Raw genomic sequence first — 11,199 nt, forward strand, 5'->3', positions numbered from 1 at the left:
CAAACGACATAAATTGTGAATCGTAAGTCACAGTTCCATTTGCTCTGCCACAGTGTAAAAATTGCAAATTTTTCATCAAGAAAGACAAGAAGAACTGTGAATGCTTCCATCTCGCTGCGCGGCCAGGATCCTTCCATGGTCCACGGTCACCGGGCTGGTGCACCTTCTCTGTCCCCGCAGACTGGCCGCACGATGTGTCTTGTCTTCCCTGGGTGCAGCAGTCCTCACTCTCCCTCGGGGGATCGATATTGTAGACAGGTTGCTTTGTTGTTTCATTCATGGTAACAACAGTGGAAAAAGATGTCAACATTGAAGTCTCTCCTTCTTCTCCCTGGTATTTCATTCATATTCTGTCTCTCCCTCCCACTCTCTCTCTCATTCTTTTTCTCCTTTCCCCCCATTCTTTCCCATCCCCATATTTTTTCTCACCTGCTCTAGAATTCCAAAGAGAGGCAGGGCAAGAACCAGCAGAACCCAGGTTTAGCCGAAACCATCAGGGCCTTTTACAAATGATCCTTAAGACAGGACTATGGACAGCAATACTTGTGTGGGGACACCTCCCAAATGAGAGGGTTCACACCAGGTCTATGACAAAAATTCCATGGCTTCCCCAAGGCCCTTCCTAGAGCTGGGGTGTGTCTGAATCACTAACTTCTACTTCTAGAACCCACATCTGGCCTTACTGGGCCAGTGTCTGTATGGTGGGCCAAGTCATATTGTGAGATGCCAGGCACTTCCAGATAGACCGAGGCCAGCAGTGATTTGTTTATTTTATTTTTAAGATTTTATTATTTAGAGAGAGAGTGTGCATGCATGAACTAGGAGAGAAGCAGAGGGAGAGGGAGAGATAATCTCGAGCGGACTCTGTGCTGAGCACGGAGCCCAATACAGGGCTCTCTTGATCACATGACCCTGAGATCATGACCCGAGCCGAAATCAAGTCGGACGCTTAACTAACGGAGCCACCCAGGTGCCCTGATTTGTTTATTATTCATCTATTGCTAGAAGGCTTGATTTGAACTCTGGATGCGTAGAGGGCCAGGATTGGCTCTATGTCATCTCCACACAATGCTGTCAAGAGCATCTCGATATTGCCTCTGGGCAGCGGCAGAATGAGATGGCATGCTGAGGTAGAAAGAACGATCATCTCATATATTATATTTACGACGTGTGTTCATAATATCATGTAAAGTCTAAATCAGTTTGATCAAGTCCCCTGTAACTCAAAACTAATGGAGGAAAATGGGATCAACTTGTAAGGAATGGAAGTCTTATGGATCCATTGGCCATCTACTTATTTATAAATAAACATGCACCAATATGCAAAACGCTATGTGGTAGATAGACAGGATGGACCCCTGCCATAATAATAATAATAGTAGTAAACACAACCACCTTTCCTGAGCATTGCTAGTCATAGTTCCACACATTCAACATAAATTTGCTCATTTAATTTGTACAACAGTCATACGTGGTAGTTATTATCCCCATCTCACAAATGGAGAAACTAATGCACAGACAGGTTAAACCTTTTGCCCAAGGTCACACAGTAAATACCTAAGCCCAGGTTTACACCCAGAAAATCTGCCTCCAGAATCCATGTACTTAACAACGTACCATGTAGCTAGAAACCACTATGGTGCAGAAATGAATGGGACCCCTAAAATAGGCTACCATAAATAGGGGAATTCTAGGGAAATCTAGGAAAGAAGATCCCCTCTTGAGGGGGGCAGGAGCACTGGGGTCTCAGCCAAGGCTTCAAGGATGATGTAGCATTTGCGCCCAACCTTAAGAATGGATGCATTCAGGAAACTGAAATGTTGGAGGAGATCTCCGTGTAGACATGATGTGGTCTTAGAAGGAACAGAGAAAACTCAGAGCTTGCCCAGGAATGGTAAACGTCCAGGTAAAGCGTTCAAGGGGAATCATGTGAGGTAGGATTGAAGGTGGTTTAGGGAGAAGAGGTCATGCATTTTATATTGCAAAATAAATCTTCCAAGCAGACTGTGGGGCTCATTTAGGTCTGACTCCCTCACAGAGAAGCATATAAATGGCAGGATATGAGAGCATCTGCCTGGGGACTGGAGGAGAAATGAGAGGGTTGGGGGCGCCTGGCCGTAGCCCTTTTGCTCTCACTGCATAAACCCTCCCAGGGAAACGGAACTTTTTATTACTAGAGCTGGAAAGGGCCCAAGCCAATGTCCCAAAATGGCTCAGTTCCCTTTTTACGGTGAAGTGTCACCATGTTCCAAGGAGAAATGATTTGATCGCAGCAGATGGCTGTTCGGGCTGGCTGGTGACCAGCCTACTGCCCTGTCCCAGGCCCTCCCTACTGGAGATGGATGGCAGCTTCTTTCCTTAAGTTTCATGGCCGGGCCCGCGGCTGCAAATACCATTCTCAGAACAACCTAGCCTCCAGTGTGCTCTGTGCAGGGCTGTCTCCGCCTCGGGGCTCCAGGCAGACTGACACCCCCCAAGGTGGCCTGGCCCCTCGCTCACTCGTCGGACAACGCAGGTGCAGAGGGGAGACCCCTCCCAGAGCCTGCGGGGCGCAGCCTGCAGCTCCTGCATCATCCAAGGCGGGAAGAGGTGCCCAGGTAGAGGGTTGCAGGCATCCCGAACCAGAAGAGGCCTGGCTGGAAAGGCCAAGAGGGAAGGCGTGGCATGGTTTAAGGCTTCTACAGGCTCTCGATTGTTCATTTGATTCAGTATCTCACTTAGGTGAACAGATCGTAATCCGGTAACATCAGATGCTTCCAACTTCCTCTGGCTTCTCCTTCCTTGTCCTCAAAAGAGTTCCAAGTTTCTTTCTTTTGTTTTGTTTTGCCTTTTTTGTCCCCCCCCGCCCCCCATTACAAAGGAACTTAGAGCAGGACAGAGAAAGCATGGACACAGTCTGCGTCGGGGGAGGGGAGGCACATTGTCTTTGCAAGAAGGGAGGCTGGCAGGTTTTTTTCCGTTCAGCTTGAATCTGTGGCTTAGGGAAAGAATCCTCCGAGTGAAGAGCAACAGGGTTTCGGTTCCCCGGGCACAAGACCATCGTGGGCAAATTAATTAGGCTTATGCTCTCAGATGAGATCTTTTTGCAGGGCAGAGCATGATGACCCAGGGGAGGCAGCTTGGAGAGGCGTTTCCTGTAATAAATTCTCCATCCGTGCTGGGGAACATAAAGCATTTTCTTACACGTGTGTTTGTCAGACATCTTGGGCACACAGAGGTGAGAGAGGGGAAAAAACAAAACAAAACAAAAACAAAACCAACAAACCAGAACCCAAAATAGCACAGCACTGCATGGGAAGGATGATAAAATTATGGCACTCTGGTGACAGATGTGGAGGTTTCAATTTATCACTCTAGAACCCAGCGTCTTGGGAGGTTTATGGTTTCCATTTCTTTCCTTTCTCCACATCCTGTTTTCCTCACATGAATATATATATGTTGTTGCATATTTTACATCCATTTTGGATGTCTTTCCTCATCCCGACCTGCCTGGGATCCCCGCAGCCTTGCTGCTCAGGAGCGCCGTGTTTGGCCCCGCACGAAAGCACCCTCCAGCGCTGCTTGCCAAGGGCCGACTCCTATGAAAACGCTTGTGGCCCCAGCAGGACCAGGTCCAGCTGCTGTTGCTGCTGCTTTGAAGGCAAATGCATCCCCTGAATCTGGGAAATGGGATTCCCGGGCATCTCTAACGGAAGCCAGGCAACCATCTGCTGGACCAAAAGGAAAGCAGTGCACCTCTCCCTGCCAGTCATGGCCACCCGGAGCACCTTTGGGATCTTTCTCGCACCCATTCCTTGATGATCAGGTTGTTCCTCCAGCGCTGGTCACAGACACGAGTAAGTCCCACCACTTCTGCGTCAACCCCAGCCCCGACCTGAACGGCCCAGGGGAGACAGGGAGCGCTGGGCGCCCCAGTCCCTCGCCTCTGTGATGGGGATTTTCAGGGTCCACGCCGACTCAGTGCACGTGAACCCCCTTAGGCAACAAGGCATGTCCAGCACTGTACCTGCCAGTAGGAGGGTCTGCAAATGTGATCTGCTCTGCCCCTGGGATCAGGCGGCGTTGAGTCAGAGAGGCAGAACCGCTGTGGGTGATCTCCCAAGGAGGGATCTGTAGCGTGTGCAGGGGCTAGATCTATGCTGGACTGGGCTGGCTGTGCAGTCCGTGCATGACTAGAGGTCAGCCAGGCCATCAGTTGAGAAGAAAGTGGGATGCAGGTGACAGCAAGAACAAACTAGAACCTGCGAAGGGGAGCTGAGGCTCACACGACAACCGGAACCTGCAGGGGGAGTGGAACCCACTTCTGTCCCTCGTTACCTTGATGCCGCGGGTGACCTGCAGGACAGGCTGGCTCCCCGCGCTGCAGAGCTGGATCTGGAGAAGCTGCAGGAGGTCTGGTGGGAGCTAGAAGACCCCCAGAGCCAGGGGCTGCCCCGCACCCCCCGGGTGAGCCAGCAGGGCCAGCGGCAGTGTGCACAAGCCCATTTGGTAGCTGGTCGCCCCGCACCACATTCGAAGCTTGAGAACTCCGGTTCTTGCTCTACCTCGTGCTTCCCAATTTTGGCCTCATGAGGCCAGGGCTCACCTGGAACCATACAAGACAGGGCATTCAGGGGACTGTAGCTCCAGTGTAGCTCGAGTACAAACCACCCCGATACTTGTCAAGAGCGCGGTGACCTTTCCCCTCCGCGTCCCTCACTCCCACCAGTGGAAGAACTGCCGGTCCCAGCACCGTTCGTGTATTCTCGTTCCTCGTGTGTTTTGTTCACTGCCCCATCCCTGGGCCTAGAAGGTGCTCGGTCCATTCCAGACACAATCCCGACGACCACTGGTCTTCTGGCCAGTTTTCAGGCCACTCTGTATTTTTACAGCACTCCGTGCATTAGCCGCTGTTGACTGAGCACCTATTTTGAGCCCGGCCCTGGGCTCGGTAGTGAGGAAAATGCAAAGACCCAGAAAAAGCCCCTTGTGCCCCCTGGCTTAAGAGGAGCCGTGGATTCATGGGCAGCTAATTAGTATCACCGTGTTACACTGGCTAAGAGACAAGCAGTGCTCATGATGCTCTAGGAATCCTTCCGGGGGACTTGGGGGACGCTCCCCAGAGGAGTGGGACCTCCACCAGCACATGAGGACAGGCGGAGAGGGGAGGGAGGAGGAGGAGGAGAGCGGCAAAGGAGCAGAAGTCAAGAGTGCAAAGGCCCCAACCCAGCCAGCTAGAGGACTGTGCTTCCGGGATGGGAGGCAGAAAGTCGGGGCTCACATCGAGGATGATGCTAGGACATGACCGCCCACTGCCTGAGCTCCCCCAGCTTGGGAACCGAAAATGTGAGCCTGATGCTCTTCCGTGAGGATGAAAAGTAGCAGATGCTCACTCAGGGCAGGTCCGGTATGCTGGTGTTGGTACATGGGCGCCTCATCCCAACTAAGCCTCACTAGTTACTATGACCCCCACTGAGGGACCAGGAGCCTGAGTCGCAGGAGATGAAGTCCTGTGCCCAGCCACTAAGTGGCTGAACGGGGATCTGCATTCCTGCCTGCGCCCGCAGCTCCATCCCTCAGACGCACAGAGACTGTCCACGGTCAATGCCACCTTCCTCCCCCACGGCTTCAAGGCTGCAGGGGCCCGGGCCCGCAGTTCTAGAAGAAGACCTTGCTGTAGACGCTGAGCAGCCTATCTATCGGTAGACTCCTGAGGGCCTGCTTCTGTCATGTGATTTCAGCTCCCATGAGGCAGGAAACACTCCGGGATTCAAACTAGCTAAACTGTAGGAGAATTCTGCCACCTAAGAAAGTGGCTTTCTCTACCCGGGAGGCCGGATGGACGCAAGAGCCTACATTGTGGGGCAACCTGTATTTATCATGCAATGTGCACTTGCTACTTCTTTGGTTTTTATTTTATGGGGTCCCCCCGGCTCCCCGCCCTGGCAGATACAGGTCTCTTTTGTGCAAAAAGGGTTTTCAGTTGGTAAGTTGAAATGCACTCTGCACTCGTTAGTGTCAGTAATGAAAATGTGCGCCCAGAGAAACCATCCCCCCTTCCCCCCCAAACTAGAGCAGAGCCCACCCCCGCCCCCAGGCCCAGAAAGGCTCCAGCGAGGAGAGGCCAGCCGAGGCAATGAAGTGGGAACGGGGAAAGGAGCTCAAGCTACTAAATGTGTCAATTTACTTGGACTCCCTGCAATTTAGAAGCTGATTTCAAAGAAAAATTGCTTCAGGCCTCCGACTCCTTCTGTTGTTGCCAACTGTGGCCCATTTTTACAGCTGACTGACCACAGGCTCAAAATGCAGGGCTCTGGTAGTCCCAGCAGCCATCCGGCCTGGATGGCCCTTGCTGCCCCCAAGCAGAAGCACAGCATAATTACAGCTAATGGAGGCAGGTCGGGGCAGGCCGGCCCTCACGTCCCCACCCCCTGCTTCCCCAAGGACTGTGCCCCGGCTTGCGCATGCAGCTGTTGTGAATCCCCAGTCCACAGCTGACATGATTCATTAGACCCTCGCACTCTGCCACGTCAATCCCCTCACGCCTCTGGAAGCTTCTCTGCTCTCCCTCATGCACAGCGCCGTCCAAGGCTTTGTGCTCCCTGCCTCCCCCCTCTCCCACCCCTGCCCTGAGTGACCTCCCAGGTTAATTATGCCACCTCAGAAGGAAAAGAAACAGTCTGATTTCAGCAGGAGTGACTGGGCAGAGGGGCAAGAAATCCCTCCCCCCGCCCCCACACACACATAAATCAAGACAGATCCTGTTTCCTTGGCAGCTTCAATCTGAGTGTGTCTCACTGAAAATCCATCCCTCTCCCACTGCCAGCCTGAGATGGGGAAGAAGGGGTTATCAGATTGCTCTATTGTAATAAGAAACATATTCATCTCAGCCGAGTTTCCAGAGAGATTCTGGGGTTTGGTTTGGTTTGGTTCTGGTTCAGAAAGGGCAGTTGTTCAAATAGTGTTTTTGGATAGCAAACCATTAGTAAATTGTCCCCTCAACCAACCCTTCCAGGATCTATCGAGAGAGCCTCAGTTGTTCAGAGGAGAGAGTTCTCTACAGGGCTTATCTCAGAGCAACTGGAGGATGCATTACGTCTGCTCAAAAGGAGCCTGTTCCCAGGAAACGGGCGATCTGGGGGGAAGCTTCGGGACAGTGCCTCAGCCAGCAGGGTTATTCTAGGCCGAGGCAAACCGTGGCAGGCCAGGAGCAAACGGACACAGCCACCTGCAGGTGGGGCTCGGCAGACAGAGTGAAGTAGACCAGATGACCTTTCTCCCCGCCTGCACCCCAGCCCTGGGTTCCTTACCTGAACTTTCTTCTTTTGTGAAGACGATCATCTAGACGAATGGAGATAACCTTTCCAGACCAATCACGACCTTCCACTGGGACATTTGCATGCAATTCTTACAGAAATGTCACCCAGAAAATTCCGTGCTTAAGAAGCATCCTTCCAAACAACAAATGTGACAATTAAAACAAAGCACCCTTCTCATGTGGTGGTGCGGAAACAGCTGGGCTCCAGCGTGGCTTGGCTGGCCCAGGCTCGTGGCATTTGTCACCTAAAGGAAACAATAGCAGCTCTGTAGGCATTGCTGTCAGAAAGGGCAGGAGCCACTCTGAAATAGCCTGATCGCCCACGGGCTTTGTCCTCAAATTGAAAAAATGTGCATTGGACAGTTAGAGCGGAAGACACATTTCTCACTTTCTCCCAGCTTTTTCAGGTCTCCTGTGGAACCAGGTCTTCCATGGAAGCGATAGTTGATGGGTAGATTATGGCTCCTCTAAAAAGCCCCTCAAATGCTGGTTATCTTGGTGGGTGTTCAAAGGGAAACTGAGCCGCATTGTAAAGCCCTTGCAGCTTAGGTGGGGCCTCCCTTTGAACCATTCTTCCCCACCCATACCCCTCCTCTGCAGCTCACTGGGTCAGGGGTTGGAGGCCTAACCCACAAAAAGAACTATCTGATACCTTTCCAATGACTGATGAGCCATAGGATGTCCAAGAAAATAACTCAATAAAAGGAAGAGAAAGAACTGAACCTATTAGATTCCCTCTGTCTTTCTCTGTCTTTTTCTTTCTCTCTTGAACAAGAGCCACGAATAAGAGAAGAATTTCCCACTGGTGGGAGAAACTACTTCTGAAGAGTCATGAAGTAAATTTAGATGAAGCAGCCAAAGTTAAGGGTGAGCTGTGGCAATGGACAGGCACAAGGAGCCACTGATGGCTAGAGTGGCTAGAGGGACACTTGGTATCCCTTGATACCAAGGGACACTGGAATGTAGGTATTTCGTCTTGATGGTGCAGTACTTGGGTGACGACCCTGCTGGAGCCCCCTTGAATCTGTCCTAGGTTTCTAGACTTCCTCTTTGTTGCCCATAGACCTAAACATCAATTCTTTTTCTTTGTCTAGCCTCAAGAAGGCTCTATCCCTTCCCTGAAAATAAACCTGGGGAAAACACGTGCACGCGTGCGCACACACACACACACGCCCCCCACCCCCACAAAACTTGGGGAGACTTGCTATCCCAGGGCCCAGAAAGGAAAGGGTGATTATATTAAGAACACATTTAATTGTTGCTCTTCTATTTGATTAAAGGAAGGAGGACAAAAACTCTGATTTACGAGGCAATCACTGGACCCAGAGAGGATGATCCAAGGCAGGCAAAGGTGCTGCCATTTATACAGATTCTTGAGTAACCTGACTGCCTCAGAGGGAGAAAGATGGGCTCCGGAGCTCTCCTACCAGAAGGGCTGTCCATGTGGGGACTCGAAACACCGATGTCACAGCAGGCTAGCAGGCAGCTCTCGTGTCTCCCTCCGGGGCGGGTGGGGGGGTCAGCAGCATGGCCAGCAGAGCAAATACGGCCTGAGAAGAGGCCAAAACCCTGTTCTACCTGATTCCTTGAGCCTTGTAAACTGTGACACAAGATGAGAGACTACAAGACAATTGGGGAGATTTTAAACTGGGTGTCAGTCACTCAGGTGTTTTATCTTTTTCCCGTTGGATTTACAGTGAGCATGCTCTACATGAGGAAGAATGCACAGTACTATTACAAATATCAAGAAGTTTCTCTGCCCATTAAGTATTCTTTACAGCATGTTTGGTAGAGCAGATTGCATAGTATACAAAGATCTCAACTAACCAGGATTCAACCAACCATAACTTCTCAATTAATTAGACATTTAACCATCACTTCTATAAACATAAAAGGTCAATGGCCAAAAAAAAAAAATCAATTAAAAAATGTCAGACTAGGTGATTTCTTAGAAGCTTCACATAGAGCTCTCTAGGACGATGACCTTGAGATACTGCAGGATCTTGAGTCATGTGAAAATGTTTATTTTGCACATTAAACTCAGTGACAAAGGCATGCATGTGATCGCCAATATTTTGGATAGGCTTGCAACAAGTTTCTATTTTGTTCTCACGGAAGCAGGGAACTGGATGTTTAAATGCCCACCCATGAGTTCCTAAACATTATTCTTTAAGACTGTATTATAACAGTCTGAATATCACATTTTCTTCTGAGAAGAGGGGTCATGAGGAGGGATTTTTCCAGATGCTCCTGACCTATACAAAACCCTCAAGCACTCAAAGGCATGGGTGAACAATTGGTCATAAACAAGTCCAGGGATTAGGACTTGTTTGGTTTAGAGACATGGGTTCAAGTCTCAGCCTTGTCAGTCAAGGAATCACCTTGAGAAAGCCTGGTCTCATTTTCCTCAGCTATAAAATGGAGAGATTGTATCAGTATCAAAAATGACCTATCTCCAAAGATATTCTCACTTGCAAAACCCGCACCACCATTTGGAGAGGAAATTTTGAGGCTATTTGTCTTAATTTAAGCCTCAAACTCGAGGCCAGTTGTGGAGGGAGGTACCTTTGACCGAATCCCATGCTTTGTATTACAATTTTGCCCTCTGAGGTAAACGTCACCTGGGATAATCATCCTGCATATCTAGTCATAGTTGTAGCTTACAAACTCCTTTTCTTGATATAGAAAGACCTTGAAGGTTCCAGTCCATCACTCAGATTTGGCTTTTAAAGATATATCTGGACCCTCTGACCAGACGTGAGATGATGTAGCCTTTGTATCCCTCAGACCCTTCATCCCAGGCCAAACCCAGAAGTTCTTCCAAATCCATTTAGAGGTGAGGAAGTGGGAGGCCTCATGTGGGGAAATGATGAGGTGCTTCCTTCCTCTTAGAGCTGGGTGACCTCCCTCTTCAGGACTCCCACGGCCTCCCAGGCCAAGGGGTCAGGGGCCTGAAAAATAGGGCAGAACCTGGTTTCCTTTTGGACCACACACTCAACCCATTGCAACAGCTGTGTGTAAGCTAATGTCATCAGACTGGGAGAAAGAATATTCCTAATGGTTAGGCTTAGGCTCTGGGGCCACAACGCTTGGACAAGTGACTTCATCTACTAGGGTTTTAATCTCCTCATCTGCAAAATGGGTTTAGAAACAGTCCTCACTTCATAAGGCTGGTGCACTACTTTAGTGAGAAAGTTGATGTCAAGTACTTAGCAGGTAGAAAGTGTTTAGTAGCATGTAGCTCATATTTTGTTGTGTCCCAAGGATCCCCAAAACCCTTCTCTGTTCCCCCAAAGTCTCCCAAGGACAGGGCATCATAGGAGCTAAGATTGATATGACCTCCATGTCTCATCTAGGGGGTTGAAGAACCTTCTGGTTTGTGGAGAGCATGAAGTAGTTCACTGGCTGTGAGCCAACAGCTCTGATTTTTTTGCACCTGTGACTTCACTCAGTCCTGAAGCACCACCTCTGCCGTTTGTAGATTTTTAAAAGTGAGAAATTAGTCATTTTTGCCACCCTCTCAAAGACCTGATGATCGCAATCACACCTATGTTCATTAGAGTTCCATGGGAATCATAAAATAACTTTTAGGTGAGGTGTGGGCATTCAAATGCACCCAAGCTTAATTGGAAAAGAAGAGGTTGTATAATTTGGCACCAAGAGGAATAGCCAGAGTCTCAGCGTGGCACCCGCCGCTAAACCAATGGGATCGAGCACGCAGCCTTGGTTCACTCATTCTGCCTCTGGAGTTTGCCAGCTGCATAGCTGGGGGCAAGTCGGCCCCCTCCAAGCCCACACTGCCTTCATTGTGAGGAGAAGGTCACTCCTTCCTAGGGTCATGCTGGAGACAGCGTTCTGTAGCTCAGCATCTGTGGGTCCTGAGTCTACTGAGCTTCTCTGTT

General features: G+C 50.0%; 1 protein-coding gene across 2 annotated transcripts in view; it reads right to left on the bottom strand.

The window, feature by feature from the left end:
• Positions 1-11,199, bottom strand: part of LOC115944895 (uncharacterized) — a 49,532-nt gene that overhangs the window by 21,274 nt on the left and 17,059 nt on the right. The window contains exon 5 of one of the 2 annotated variants that reach the window (XR_004079396.2): positions 7,290-7,430. The exons of the other annotated variant lie outside the window; for it this stretch is intronic. The gene's annotated coding sequence lies outside the window, so the exon portion shown is untranslated. The remainder of the gene's footprint in view (positions 1-7,289; positions 7,431-11,199) is intronic. 2 annotated transcript variants of the gene reach the window in all.

This window comes from Leptonychotes weddellii, chromosome 7, assembly GCF_054177405.1.
Source record: "Leptonychotes weddellii isolate Sample4059 chromosome 7, ASM5417740v2, whole genome shotgun sequence".
NCBI classification, from domain to species: Eukaryota; Metazoa; Chordata; class Mammalia; order Carnivora; family Phocidae; genus Leptonychotes; species Leptonychotes weddellii.